Source organism: Pipistrellus hanaki (assembly GCF_964339955.1).
Source record: "Pipistrellus hanaki genome assembly, chromosome: 3".
Classification (NCBI taxonomy): domain Eukaryota; kingdom Metazoa; phylum Chordata; class Mammalia; order Chiroptera; family Vespertilionidae; genus Pipistrellus; species Pipistrellus hanaki.
Genome location: NC_140505.1, coordinates 119,456,622 through 119,472,824, shown reverse-complemented (window position 1 = coordinate 119,472,824; position 16,203 = coordinate 119,456,622). Strand labels below are relative to the sequence as shown.

Genomic DNA, 16,203 nt, shown 5'->3' with positions numbered 1-16,203 from the left:
GGCCTGGACAGCGTGGAACTCACTCTCCAGCTTCGGGCTGAGCCGGAAGCCCACCGTGGGGACAGCGCCCTGGGATGCGGTGTGGGCCCCGCTCCCAGCTCCCGCCCGCTCCCCGCAGCCAGCACCGCGTTCCATCTAAAACTAGCACCCAGGTGCGCCAGTCAACACCTGCAGGCGGCGAATAAACAACCTCTGTGGCACCCCAGCTGGCCGGCTTTGTCAGGAAGGACCTCGCAGCTGCCGGGAGCCGCTGGCCTCGCAGCCCTTTCGCTTTGTCCGGAGCTGCCTCTCTCAGAACCCCTGACCTGCTGTGCCCAAGGCCAAGGTCGGTTGGCCAGGCCAGAGCTCTTAGGTGTGGAGCTGGGACTTGCCCTCCCGTGCATTCCCTGCTGGGCTGGCCCTCGCTCACCTGCCTTCGCTGCAGATGAGGAGGTTTCCCTGCAGAGCAGCTTTGCTGCCACTTGGCAGAAAGAACCTGTGGTCCTTCCACAGCCATCAGAGCACTCACAGCCGTCACACCATGTGGGGAGTCCAGGCCGCCCTCCGCCAGGCCTGCCTTCCCCGCCCCCATCCCGCTGCTGCTTGCCCAGGACCGGCCCTGAGTAAGTGGCAGCCTCCATTATGTCCTCAACGCTGCAAGTTCCCACCCACCTGTGCTGTTACTGTGATGGAATCCTGACCAATTTGCATATTGCCCTTTTATTAGTATAGATAATATAATATAATATAATATAATATAGTTTAGATTAACTATAAAATGTGAGGGTAAAGCATATTCATTGGTCTCCTATCTGTATTGTAGTAACATGTGTTAATATAAAATGTTGATTGTTGTGTTACTTGCAAATTAAATGTAGCCCAAATTCATGGATTCTGTTTGTCATTTTAAGGTATCAGTTTATGATAATTTACTTTTAAGAATAAAATGTGATAAAGAATCACCTTTTATGAGACCTTGATGAGAAAAAATAATATCTAAATAAATTATGCACATGATTCCCCATTCCTCAATTTATGTACCCAATTTTTCTTCATTGAATAGCATCTCTCAAGCTCATTTACTTTAATCCAAAAATGGAAGACATATTTTTTGAAGGAGAATCTGTACTACAGGATAAAACAAATGACTCTTTCGGATATTCAATATATCTCACCATGTTAGACATCTTTTAATTGCTAGAAAAAAAACAGATCTTGGAATTTTGAGCCTTAATGAAGCATTATAGAATAGAGCATTCATGAAACAAAATGAGGCTAAGTAGAAACATCATTTTTCCTCTTTCCTAAACTCCATAAGGCATTGTTCAGGCCAGACAGTTTTGGGTTCAAAGAGGACACATCTATTAGGAAGAAAGATCAAATATCATGTATTCCAATAAAAGGATTAATTAAAAGACAGGACAATAGCTGTACTTTTCTGCTATTCTAAAACTAATCAACACATTGTTAACAGTTCCTACTGTGGATAGGAGAAAAAAAAACCCAGACAAGATATATGCATAGTCCAGGTCAGCAGACTTCCTATAACCTCTGTCCATCAAATACATTTTTAGTTCTTCAATTTGGGTTTCTATATTTTGTGTGTGTGTTTTTCTGAAGGCACAGGGCAGTTAAAATTCCAGAATGTCATTTTAAGACCTAATGTTAATTGCTTTAAAAATTATTTTCTAAAAACATATTTCTTTTCTGGAAGATCTAGAAAAAATGGAACCATTCTAGAGTACTGAAAGTTTCTCGAAATATACTATAGTATCTCAGGATATTATTGAAAAGCATTGTGGTAATTATTATGCTTCATGTTTTTTGGAGCCTAAAGCCAATTCCATGAAATTATATTTTTTCTAACTCTCATTTGCATGAACTACCATTTCAAATTAACTAGAAAAGTAAACTATCTTTCCTTTTAAAAATAGTGGGAATTATTATATTCTTATGATAATATAATAGAAACTTCCATCTTTCAATAAACCTATTTATGATTTGGTTAAAAAAATCATATTTTTTTCACTCTCTAAACTAAATAATATACAATACTATTTTTTCTACATTTTCTTTCTATGAAAACTGATTGTGTGATATTTGAGAGGTCTTTCTAAGCCAAAAAGAAATATGTTGCAACATCTACCTGATATACATTTATGGTGATAGCTAATGGGATAACGCTTCTCAAATATTTACTTTAACATAAAGCGTGATGTGAATTTCTGTATAGATATTTTACATAAAACAAATTTGAAAAGAAAATCTAATTGAAAAATGCTTAAAGATTTGTATATACAAAATGTATTATGTTATTTTTTCTTTTAGGATAGTTATAATCTAAAAGTCAGTAATTGTCTGTTCCTTAAAACATTATAGCTCAACATTATAATAAAATATTATTCAACTATAAATTATTAAAACTTTGGCTTATCAGATTAATGATGCTTGCAATGTAGTAAGTGGAGTATAAAACACTATACTGGGAAGATAAATACCAGTGCATTTGATAGTTCATAATTCTACATAATTTTTCTTTCTTAAATTTATGATAGTGCTCTGTCCCCAGATCTCTCTTTTCCTTCAATGGTGTTTGGATGAAATAAAACCAAACTCTAACCACCCTCCCACCCCTTTTCCAGTCATCACCTTCAGAACCACCTTAGCTATCCATCCTCAGCCTCCGAGTCCAGCCAACATCTTTTCTTTTCTTTTCTTTTCTTTTCTTTTTTTTTTTTTTTTTTTTTTTTTTTTTTTTTTTTTTTACCTAAACTCCTTATTGTTGAACATCCATGAGCCCCCAAATTAGTCAGAACTATTCCAACAAGGTGGAGGCTGCCATTGATTGCCTGGCCAACCTGAATCTGCCGGCCTCCTACTTACCTCCCTCTGGGCTTCTTTGCCGGCGTGGAGGACGGGCCACTGCTTCCTGGGCTGGCGGAGAAGAGGTGAGAGGGCGCTGAGCGGCTCTTACAGATACAAAACCAGCGCCTTGGCCCATTCTCTTCCAGGATGTCTGCAGCCTTCCTTCCCAAGATGAAGGGGTAAAACTCAGGAGGCCATGGAAGCCACCATGCCTTGGAGAGGAAACTGAACCAGGACCCACCTGCGCAGACCCTCAGGCTCCGTGACTTCCGGGAGAGCCGCTTCCTGGACAAGGAGATGAAACTCATCAAGAAGACGGGCAACACCTGACTCACTTCCACAGCTACAGGCTGGGCCAGTACCTCTTCAAAAGGATCACCGCAGGCAGGACTAGGAGCCTCTGGGCCCGAGGCCTTTGAGGGCAACTCTGCATTCCCCTGATTTCTGGCTTTTGCCTGAGCTCCTCCCCAAACCACTAGCCATCCTTTCAACCAACCTGGAGCCCTCTCTCATGCATTGGACCAAATGAAAGTAATAAAACTTTTTGCAGTAAAAAAATATATATATGTATATATACACATACATATATATGTATGTATATATGTATACATATATATGTGTATATATACATATGTATACATATACACACACATATTTTTTCATCGGACTAATATTTAGGGGAAATGTAATACATACATATATATATACAGTTTTAAATCTACTGTAACTCAGTCTATTCTTTAGCAGAATTAATACTATATAAAAATGTATTGGCCACCACGTAGCTGAGAGAACTATTTTGTGTATTCATTTGATACTAGAAAATAAAAAAAAAAAAGTTTAACAATTCTTTAGTTAGCATTTCTTTGGAAACATATTATATATTAGTTTAATAACTTTCAAATATCTTTTTTGCTCATTTTCATAATTATAAAACGATTTACTGGCTTACAAAAAGTATCATCAAATAAGTAAAGAATATCCTTTCTATTTGGGAAACAAGGTGTTTGAGTTAACTGGGGTACTAACTTTAACAATTTTTATACAAAAAAATTTTGAGAAGTTTAATTTGGGTGAATACTATTCTATGTATGAAATGTATAAATCCTGTCTTGCAAATCAATTAATTTACCAAATATAAATAAGGGATTATATTACAAAGAATGATAATTTTTTCAAGTGTGAATTGCAACAGTAATAGTATTTACCAAAAGATTGTTAGGAAATTAAATGAAATAACGTATATAATGTATGTAAAGTTCTTAGTACAGTATTGGACAATATTAATATTACTATATTCATTATAATCATCATATTATTATTCAACCATCATAGGGTTTAGTATAATCATAGAGTTCATTGGGGATTAAATAATACTTATAAATCATATCACACTGTCACATTATTATAATAATAACAAAATAGTAATTATTTTCTGACATATGATCAGCATCATATTAATATCTACGGGTTTCTCTAACATGTACCTCTTGAATGGCCTTAAATTAATGGTTTTCTATTAATTGACCTCAAAATAATATTTCCACTTCAGGTGGAAATAACTGGTAATTATGAGAGAGAAAAAAATGTATTTAACTTTTAGCAAAGTAGTTCCAAAAGTCCAACATATCTGAGCCCTGAGCTTATATGGATATAAAAATACATTTTAAAATCTAGGTTTGAAAATGGACTTTAAGAGAAATTATATTTTTAGTTTTCAAGTGGTATTAACATTAGTCTATTAAAGAAGCCTGTGCAATTAAATTTAAATGATAAAATTTAATTCATATCATATGATTAAAATCATATATTTTTAAGTAACAAAAGTGTTAAAAGTTTTCAGAGAAAAATAAAGAAGAATGGATAATTTAAATATTGGAAGGTTTTATTTGTAAGATATCTAGAACTCTTGTCATTTGAGAAATTTTTTCTAGTCCCCTAACATTTGTAATTGTCATTATTAATTGACATTAATAATTCCCTTTTTAAAATGACACTCATACCTCTAAGTACCCATCTAACATTTCATATTTGATATTTTGTAGTCAGTGAAAAAGGAAGAAGGAATGGGAAAAACACTTAAAACCATATTAAATGTTTACATGGAAATTAATCACATTTATACTATATATAAGCTGTGTGACTTTGCAAAATGACTTACCATCTCTGGTCCAGTATTCCTATCAGTAAAATGAGTTTGTGACATTATTATAGTCAGTGACAAATATAATCCTGTATAATTTTACATTGGCAATGTAAAAAATATTATTAAATATTACTGATACTGAACATAAAATAATTAATATCTAAAATATTACAAGCAACAATATTGATGGGAACTGTGGTACTAAGGGTCTTGGTAACTGTATTTGTTGTTTATGCTAAAAGGAAGTAGGCTGAGTCAATGATTTGACTAGGCACATTAGACAAGGAGGGAATGAGAGGGCAGGGTGGGGCGAGGATGAGCTCCTGACTCCACTGCAGGGCAGGGCGGAGTTATCCCTAGCCTCACCCAACCAATCGGGGTTAGCCGAGGCAGTGACATCACCACCGACCAGAGTAAAACCCCTGGACTGGGCGAAATTCGCTCTCTCTTCCGCCATGCTGCTGGCGTGAGTGGGACAGAGCCCATGCTAGCATGGAAAAGGCTCTTTTGTTTATTGCATTGGACTCGGCTCCCTGGTGGTCATTGGGGATCACGAAGTCTGGGCGTAACACCAAGAGGCATGTGTTTGGTGTGGGATATTTTCCACGGGAATAAATTTGGCATGAACTACAAAAAAAAAATAAATAAATAAAATAAAATAAAATATTACAAGCAAATAATTCTAGACAGGGAATTGTAAGTGCTTCCTATTGAAAACATGTATGCTTTTTTATGCCTTAATCATTTTTTAGTTTTAATTTTTTTCTTACAGCATGAATTTTGTCAATGACTCAACCAAATCTATTCAAGATTAATTTACTGTGAAACTTTGGTTAACTGGCCATATTTCATTGCCAACAAGATGATTAATGTGTAACAACTGAAGGAAAAAATGAGATACATAATAGTAAAGTAATAATAGGTACACATATGAATACTTACTACGTTACCATTTTAAGTGTTTTGCATGAAAAAACTTATTTATCTACTTAAATTACCCTATGATGTACATATTATTTCAGGTCTATGATTTTTGCCTACAATTTGAAAGCAAATGTTTCTGAAAACTTTGTGTGTGTTTTTTTCAAATGAGTAGAAATCTGATAAAAATTGAAATGAACATATTTATATTCTTAAATTATCCTTCAGCTTGAATAATTTTGCTGCAGCAATTTTAATATGGTTCTTGAGACTCTGCAGTGACTGTTATATAAATATATAAAGTTTGCACTAAATTACCTATTTAAAAATCAAAACATTCTGAATTAGAAATATCCTTGGACCCAAAGGTTTTAGAAAATAAGTTATAAACCTATATTATTATGCTCATTTTATCTTTTAAAAAAAATCTTCATTGTTGAAAGATTACATATGTCTCCTTTGTCTCCCATTGATCCCTTCTAGCCTGCCCCTGCCTCCCACCTCAGGCCTTCACCACCCTATTGTCTGTGTCCATGGGTTATGCATAGATACATACAAGTTCTTTGGTTGATCTCTTCCCACTCACCCCCACCTTCCCTCTGAGATTCAACAACAGTCTTTCCATGCTTCTGCATCTCTGAATATATTTTGTTCATCAGTTTGTTTTGTTCATCGTAGACTCTATTATACTTATTTTACTGATAGGCCAACTGGGGCACAGAGACAGAAAGTCATTTTGCAGTCACACAACTTGTAAGTAGTAGAAATGTGAGTAACTTCCATGCAAACATTTAATATGATTTTAAATGTTTTTCCTATTCCTTCTTTCTTTTCTGCTGACTCCAAATTTCAAATGTAGAATGCTATATGAATACCTAGAGGTATGAGTGCCATTAAAAAAAAGAAAACTAGAAAAGCTTACTCTTCCCAATACTGCTAGCTAAAAAATCATTTGTACTTTTTAAAGAATATTGTTATTGATTTCAGAGAGGGATAGGGGAAAGAGAGAATCATCAATGATGAGAATCATTGATCGACTGCCTCCTGCACACCCCCCACTGGGGGATCTAACCTGCAACCCAGGTATGTGCCCCTGACTAGAACCAAACCACATCAAACCCAGGACCCATCAGTCTGCAGGCCAATGCTGTACCCACCAAGCCGAGCCAGCTAGGGCTGCTCATTTGTATTTTAGGAAGACCATATTGGTTGACCCAGATGAGTCAGTTGAGACTGGAACATTATTTATTTGAATGTATGTATGTCATGGTTACGCCAAAAGAGTGCCACGTGCAATGCCAGCATGTACTGTCAAAGAAAGTGTAAATTAAGATAAAATAATCAGTCTGAAATCTGGAATTACAGAGCAAGCAAAGTTTTCAAAGAGCTTAAACACATCTGTCTTGATTGAAATTTTACAGATGGAATTTCTAAAGTTATTCATATAGCAGCTTGGGGTGAATGTTAGGAAATTGAGTTTCTGTTTCTAGCAAAGAAATCAAATTGTTGTGTGACCTTAAATAAAAAATTAAGCAGTATTTAATCTCATATGTTCCCATTTCTAAATTATATTTACAATTATGTTTTCATGAAATCCATATGAAGTAAATGTTCGTGAGCACAGGAAGGCCTAAAAGTGTGTGACTACTATTTCAATGTCTAATCTGGAAGCATTTGCCACATTTTCACATTATCAGGAGCCAAACTCAAAAATGTCAGCTCTTCTCATTATGAAAGCATAAAATGCAAGTCATATAAATACTATGCTACTGTTTTAAATGAACTCAGATTTTAACATACATCAAAATCTACTGCCCTGGTAATTAATTCAAGCAGAATTGTTGGAAGACTTTCTCTTCAGGATGGCAGGAGTGAGTGGATGATATTGCAGATCCACTTTACTTTCTTCACTGATGTGAACAGATCATTTGAGGGCCACTTAGGTGTACATCCAAAGAACATTTTTTCAACCCAAGTCATCTCCTTCTACTAGTTGCCTTATTTCTGTTATATTAGTATTATATACTAGAGGCCCTATGCACAAAATTCGTGCGAGAGTAGGCCTTCTCAGCTCTGGCTGCCTCGGCCCTCGCAGCCCCGACTTTGTCCGGAAGGACATCCAGTCGGTCATTCCGCTTAATTAGGACAGGCTGGGTAAAGTGTTTTTAATGACTGGCATGAGCAATTTAAACCTGAACTTCTCTAAAATCCGTATGGCATACAAGTCTTCTGCCTTGAAATTTAAAGTAGCAAATATTGATAGTCATTAATGTTTAGCACATCTACAGTATTTTTTTAAATTAAATCCTTTCCTCAAATGAGTTGCTTTCCCATGCCCCTGCAGCCTCTAATGAATTGAAATGTAGGTCAAGGTCAAGGCTGCACCCTGAAAGCTGCCTAACCATGCCGATGCTGTTAATGCCAGCAAAGCCAGGGCAGCTCACAGTCTCATCTTAGCTGGCACCGGCTGCAGCCATCCAGGAAGCCAGCATATGTGTGAGCCAGTGACACGTTCTGTGACTTTGCTGGATCTTGTGTCTCCACACTCCCATGCCCCAACCCTGCTCCTTTGTTGAGGTCTGTGCACTTCTCTGCTTAAGGCTCAGTATTTCACCATCTCCAGAAATAACCAATTTCCTGTGGACAAAGCTACCTTACATTTCATGTTAAAACCCCACATGCCCTAAGGCTGAAACCCTCTTGCCGAAACCGCAGCAATTAAAAGCCTACTGCAGTAATAAAGATAAAATTAATGGCCCAGTATAAGCTTCTACAAACTGCCAAGATCAAAACTCCCTGAATACACATTAAAGTCTGAAACAAGCTCTGGCCACCCAATGCTTCTCCACTTGTATATTGTGTTCCCTCAAATTTCATTCCCGCTTTACTTCTCTCTGTACTGGAGCATACAGCACAAATTGGGAGGTTTAGATGTTTCCTTCTACCAAACACAAGTCTCTGCCCTGCTTCTTCCATCTCCATCCTCTCCTTACCCATCAATACTGCCTGTTCTTTGCCGTTTTCAGTATGAAAGTAATAATCAAGAGTGCACGCACTGTACAGACAGGCCAGGTCCTCCTCCCAAACTTAAGCCACTACCTCCCCGGGCAGAAAAGTAGGCACCATGGTAGGCTGAGGGTGCCCCTCCACAAGGAAGGAAACAACAGAAATGGGAACTAGAGTGTGATTCCCCAACCAGTAATAATATACATGTAACATAACTACTCTTTAGACTTTAAATTCACCGTGAAGTTTTGTTGCCTTTGTAATTTCCTTCATGCCGTCACCTCTAATTCTAGTCTCATTCTGGAAGGCTTTTCTCACCTGCCATCTCACCCAGGAAACCTTCCCTGGTGTCTTCAATGAGATGAAGCCTCTCTTCCAAGGCCTGGGTCCAATGCTTTGCAAAGTGTGGTCTAAAGACCAACCACAACAGAATGTCTTAGTAGTTATTAATGTATTGCTGAGCACATCAATGCTATCCAAATTTGGGGTAGGGCTTTCTAGGCGATTCTCTGGTCACTCAAGTCTGTCTTCGTTTTGCACCTGATCATTACTGATTTCTTTTTGTCCTATAACCTTACTAGGCATTTGCTTTGGAGAATCTTTTTTTTTTTTTTTTTTTAATGAGTAACTCCTTAACCTGGACCTTGCATATATAGAAACTGCTCAACAACAAACTTGTTAAAATGAACTTAATTTTTACTCTGAAAAGGACTTGATCTCCTATGTTTTGTCCTACCCTGATAAGTGTCTAGAAGTAAAACACAAGCAAAATCATTAGAAAGGAATTAAAATATTTTACTCTGCTTCATAATGTACTGTCTTCCACTCATGTAGCCAAAAGTAGATTCTCTGAGTTATTTTAAATGCAATATTAAAATGCACTGAAAATTTCGAAGCATTTTTTTCACTGCAATAAAAGATCGTCTAAGTTGCTTCCTCAGCACCTATTACACTTTTAAATTCGGAGAGATCTGTAGAATGCAATGATTCCTCAAACCTTAATGCAATTTCAGGCTATCTCCTTATTTTATAGACTTTATTATGTAGTTTTATAAATATTTAAAATGATAGTGAAGGCTTTCTCATTTTGCAGATTACAAGGAGGCAGGAGGAGCAGTATTTTAGCACCGTGTCTCGGTTCACAAGTATACAGAGATAACACAGTAATGTTCCAGTGACAATGTCTTACACAATAACATGATCTGGAAAGCTTAATTGTTGGTGTGACACTGCCAAGTTCCCAAGATTTTACACTAATAAGCTATGTATTCCCACTTTGGGAATGTTTATAAGTATCAGGCTTTCTGTGTTTTAACACCAAACTCTGCTTTATGAAATGCCTCATAGATAAATGATGGGGACAGAAGATATCATTCAGCGTGCTCTCAGGTTTCTAGAAAGCCCATTCCCCTATAACATGTGCTTAATCTAAAAACAAAATAAAAACGTCCAAGGAGAATCACTGCCTCCATTATTAAAATGAATTTTAATACTGTAACAGTTGTTTACTAAATTGAAAATTTTCATTGAAATGCTCCATTGAAAGCTCTGCTCCATTTTAAAAACATTTTTATTTCATCGAATTATGTGGTACAAAAGTACTGTCACCCAAATAGCAGGATCTTTCAGTCCACTCAAGCCACCCTTTCTTCAGGGGCAAATAAATAGAAAGCAAATGATATGCAGAGTATATGTAGAAAATCTTCCTTTATATAAATAAACAAAAATTTCTGGACATTTTATATTTAGTATAGCTTAGCAATCCAGTTTATATAGGCAAACCTAGTGAATTGTTAGGAAGTATATTACATATACAAAAGAACTCAATAGGCAACAGGTATTTTAACTCTTGATTTAATATAAAGTATCTGATTTAATTATTTTCTTGTATTTTTTTCAGAAGATACTCCATCTGTAAATTTAAGTTTGGTTGGCCCTTTTTAGTCTTTTTGCTCAATATTTTAAACATTTCCATTTTCTTCTTTTTGTAGAGTCTTTGAGCTTCTTCTCTCTCTTGCTTTCTCCTCTCAAATTCCTGAAATTAACATATGTAATTTTCATTAGTAACGAACAGTAAATACAGTTCCAAAATTGTATTGAAACAGGTATCACCATGCTAAAACTTTAGGTCTGTCTCTTTTATTTTCAAAATATTGTTTCTTTTATTTTCAAATGTTAAAAGTCAAGGCAAAGAGTATGTACTATAATACATGCTATTACATAAAGTTATTAAATAATTTTAATTATCTGTATGCAAATAAAGTCAGAACACAGAAGGCATATTTATGAAATGATTTCATCATTTAATTAGACCCATTGAAGAGTTAAAAGTGACTTTATTTAGTCATGTAACACTAAAACCTTCATTATCAGAATATCTCATATTCTTTTTGATTTGCCACCTGACAGATTTAATTCCAGAAATATGTTTAGCACATACCATACATGTGTAAAAACTGTGCTAGGCATTATGATTTTTAAACACTTATGAATGATCATGCTCATTTCATTTGCTAAGAGAAAGACTCAAGTTCATTTGAATCTAAGGAAAATGATTCCATAATATAGTGTATAGATCCAAAAAGCACTACTTAAAATGTACTATAATATTTACAAAATCAAATATAAAAGTTAAACAAAAGTTTTTTAATAATGCAATATGTGGACTGTTTTTCAATTTCCCCTGTAACACATATAGCCCCCAAATGACACAGCCTTAAATTTGTATGGTCACTCATATTTAACCAAGTACTTTCACATATATTATAGTATATTTCATTCTTTAAAAGTGTTATCTAGGTTTTTTATCTTCATCTTACAGACAAGGAGCTGATGCTCAGCGATATGAAAAGTGATTTGCTCCAAATCCCAAATAACTGGTTCAGCCCAAATCTCAAATTCAGATCTTGTGAGTTCAAAATCTGAGCAATTCTCCATTATGCTACACCACTGTCACTTAAACTTGTTCTTATATGGTATGGTACCTCATTTATTTTAAAAAGATTTGCGACTTATCTGTGGGAATTTAGGTATGTGCAGTTTCACTAAACAAAGTAAAAATAAAGTAGTCTTACTATCAATTATGGTTCTTATTTAATTAATGTTCTCAATTTTGATTTTTCATCAGTAATGATGCTGGTATTAACATCTGAAATATAAGAGACTGTCAATTTTCATAAAGTCCTAGCATTTACCTATGTAAAGAAAATTTAAGACACTAAATGTTTTACAGTACAATGGTCCTTATTGTACTTCATCTGGTATACTGTTTCCAAAGATGGCGGATATCAGATGCTTGGTTAGGAAAAAGCAGAAAGTAATAAGCTATGAAACTATTTCCATGGTGAAATGTTTTTGCTTCATCCTAGTCTGCCAACAGTTTACAAATAATCATAAAATTTAGATGTGAAACTTTCAGAAATTCCCAAATTCTAAAGCTAAAACACACAAAAAAAATTCTAAATCAGTGCCATCACTGATATGCTATCTTAAGTGCTAAATTAATAAAGCTTCAATATAAAAACTCAGTTAACCAGATTAACCAAAATGCTGATTTTTTTGAAGTTGTAGATAATTTTGTTTCCTTATTAGAAAAAGTCTATTATAATTGTGGGTTTCTGAATGATTACAGAGACTGGTAACATTTTTCTAAGTTAATGTCATAGACTTTTTATTTTATTTTTGAGAGAGGAAGAGAGGAAAGGAGGGAGGGAGGGACATCAATATGTTGTACCACTTATTTATGCATTCAGTGGTTGTTTATTGTATATTCTGACTGGGGATTGAACCTGCAACCTTAGTATATCAGGATGACACTCCAACCAACTGAGCTACGTGGCCAGGGCTCTAGTAGGCTTTTTAATTATAATAGCAAGACTAACTCTTTATAGTAAGAAATACTGTATTCACCTCCCCTCTGGCTTTTATTTGCTTCAATGTAAAATTATGCAAGTAATTTATATATTTCTTAGGTCAGTGGTTCTCAAATTTTATTATTCATAAGAATCTCTAGAGGTACTTGTTAAAAGTGCCAGTTCCTAGACCAAACTCTTAGTAAACATTATCCCAGACTCATGTAATTTACCTCTAAGCAATATCTTTAAAGTTCTATTTCTGACCACTTCTCAGGGATAATATAAACAATCAAGGAATCTGAATATGTTAAAATTCTCCAACTCTGATATACATTCAATAAATGTTTACAGAGGGCATACTATATACCCCACACTAAGAAACACAGATTACATACACATGTCGCATAAACAGGAATCTGAATATTTTTAAAGATCTTACTTGTTTCTTAGCAGCACGCTTAGCTTGTACCCGTTCATATTCTTCTTGTGCTTTTTGATTTGATGTCTTCTTTTTATTTTTCTTTGGAATAGTAATGAAGCTTTATAAAATAAAGAAAAATAAATTGTAAAGATTAAAAACAATATAACTGAAATTATGACAAATATGTCAAATATAGTACTTGTATATTAAAATCTCACTAATGCAAATTAATAGAAGGGGAAGAGATAAGAAAGAGGACATTAATCTTATTGATAAAATATACAAGTAACAGTATTAAAAGTATAGTTATAACTTTCAAGATAGATTACAAGGGATAACTGGAAACTCTTGGAGAAATATTTCAACCAGGGAAAATACAGAAAGATTTGAAAGATACTAGGATGTAAACACACACACACACATTAAAAAATACAACAGGAAACCAGCATATGCATGGCAGGAATGACAGACTGAAGAAGGCCTTAAATTGAAGGTCATAATGGAAGTTGTAGATGGACATGAATTTTAATCCCGAAGTTCTTTGATCACTTCATCTCTATTCTACTCTACCTACTTGTTCATAAAAGACCACAAGTCCACTTAGAGCTATTCTATCTTTTGTTTTTTCCCCCCTCACTTGAGGATGTTTTTCAGAGATAGAAGGAAGAAAGGAGGGGAGGAAGAAAAGAGGGAGGGATAGAAAGAAAGAGAGGGGAGACGGGGGTAGAGATTTGCTATCCCCCAGAGGCACCCCTGGTTGGACAGTGAACCACAAAGTGCCCTTGATTGGAAATGGAACTCATGACCCTTATGTGCGTGGGCTGACACTCCAACCACTGGGCCACACTGACCAGGGCAAATTATTCTATCCTGAAGTAGTACTTCTCAAGTCTCTTAAGGTATCCCACCCTGTCACAGATAATTCAACCACTTAGACCCAGACTCCATCCATTTCCTCAGGCTATCCGATTCATTAATAATCTTCCTTTTTCCTGTTTCTCAACTTTTCACTATATCAACTTCATAAACACAGTACAAAATATTTCAGTACCTACCTTCTTAAAGTAAACAAATGACTAATTATCCATCACCAAACTCTAGATCCTCTTCTAACTACCAATCTCTTATTCCTCATCCTTTCATGGTCAAGTATCTAGAAAGAATAGTGCATAGACTAAGATAGGCACTTCATATTCACTGAACTCTGCAATCGAATTTCTGCTCTCACATGGTAATCACACTACCCATCCCAAAACAGTAATGGCCTTCTAGCCAAATATGATGATCAGGTCAATGGGCACCTTTCAGTTTCATTTAATTGACAACTCACTACTTTGAAAATTCCATCCCGTTAGTTTTGGTGACATCCTTTCGTCCTGATCCTTTCTAACTGCTCCTTCTCAGTTGCTATGCTAGAGCCTCTTTCTCTTTCTAACCCCAGGTTTCCCCCAAGTGTTTCTCTCTTTGGTTCCCATGCTCTTCTTAGAAATCATATCCATGACCATGGCTTTGGGTGCTACATGTAAGGGTAAATATTTCACCAGGGTTATCTATTGAAAATCTTTAATAGATCACCAATAATTACCTAGAGCACAAACCCAGAGGACCTGCTCTCAATCTTGTTTTCTTGGACTTTATAGTATTTGAGTTGACCAATCCCTACTCTGCACAATTTTCCTATAATGACAAAGCTGTCACTGTATTCCCCTCTTTCTCCAATTAAGGCAGTTCTATTTAACTTCTTCAGTGACATTTCCCTACAAAATAAGAAATCTTTAAATACTATTTTAAACAAAGAATTTTGTGTCATGATTAAACTCTCCTCACTTCAATTATCAACACAAACGATTCAATCCTTCATTTCTAGTGCTATTTTTTTTTTTTTTTTTTTTTGCCAACCTTTACACCCATTGATGGACAAACGTACTGAAAAGCTGAATTTTTAGTGTCTCTGTCTTCATCCCCAACGACACTCTTTCCTGGGTTCCAAGTTCCTATTATGCTTAGCAAAAATAGCTCCAATTTGAAAGGACAGAATTTTAGTGAAGTTAATTAAAGGTTATGGTCCCAGGTAACACCTAGCTTCTCTGCAAGTTTAGGTTTTAGCATCTTTTTTTTAACTTGAGATATGTGCAGAGAAAGCTTTATAAGTTAGCATTTATAAAACCAAAGTGTATGGTGCTATATTGTTTCTTTTTGAATTGATACTAAATTTATATCCTGTGTGTGGGGGGGGGGGTATCTAAATTAATAATAGGAGCTAACAGATGGTACTTCTTATATACCATATACTTTTTAAAGTACTTTAGAACAAATTAACTCATTTGGTATTTACAATGTCACAATAGGTCAGGGACACCATAGAGTCTGAGAATAATTCATTCTGGAAAGGTACAACATGGCAACTCTGAATTAAATACTTATAATTTCCATTTTAGAGAAGTCCAGCTTGAGTCCGTTCATGCTGTTAACCACCAAACTGTACCTCTCAAAAATTAGTTTAAAAAAAACAACAACCCATATATTAACAACAGGCATTAATCACAGTCCAAGTAAGTTAAATGTACTTGAAAGGCTGCAATCTAAAACCCAGATATTTTAATACCCGTTCCATTACTTCTTTAATTAAGCTAACCTACCCTAATTCAGTCATTTAACATGAAAAAAAAAAGTGCCTCCATGAAAAAATTATTGCCTAATTACACTGTGACTTCTAAAATGCATCAAATAACAATTTCAATTTCTACATAAATTGTCTAAATTTCATAAAATACTACTTAAGCTTAAAACAAAGAATTTCAAAATGAGAAAATACATACTTTACCCTTTCTTCTTGACATTGTTCTCCTGGCTGAGGCTGCTCAACGCTACAATGCTCTTCAGACAAAGCCTGGTCAGTGTCACATGGTTCTGTGGGCAAAGCCTGATTCACCTGTTCTTCTGACAAAGGCTGCTGAGCTTTCCTCCGCTGTTCCCTCAGCCTTTCCTCTTCGGCCAAATAAAGATGCTTC

General features: G+C 35.5%; 1 long non-coding RNA gene across 1 annotated transcript; it reads right to left on the bottom strand.

Annotated features, from left to right (window-relative positions):
- Positions 1 to 10,921: 10,921 nt before the first annotated feature.
- On the bottom strand, positions 10,922 to 16,003 carry LOC311619995. The gene is made up of 3 exons (XR_014794619.1): positions 14,248 to 16,003; positions 13,211 to 13,310; positions 10,922 to 10,952 (listed from the first exon to the last, which is right to left on the bottom strand). It is a non-coding gene; the product is annotated as an uncharacterized lncRNA (long non-coding RNA).
- Between the last annotated feature and the right edge of the window lie 200 nt (positions 16,004 to 16,203).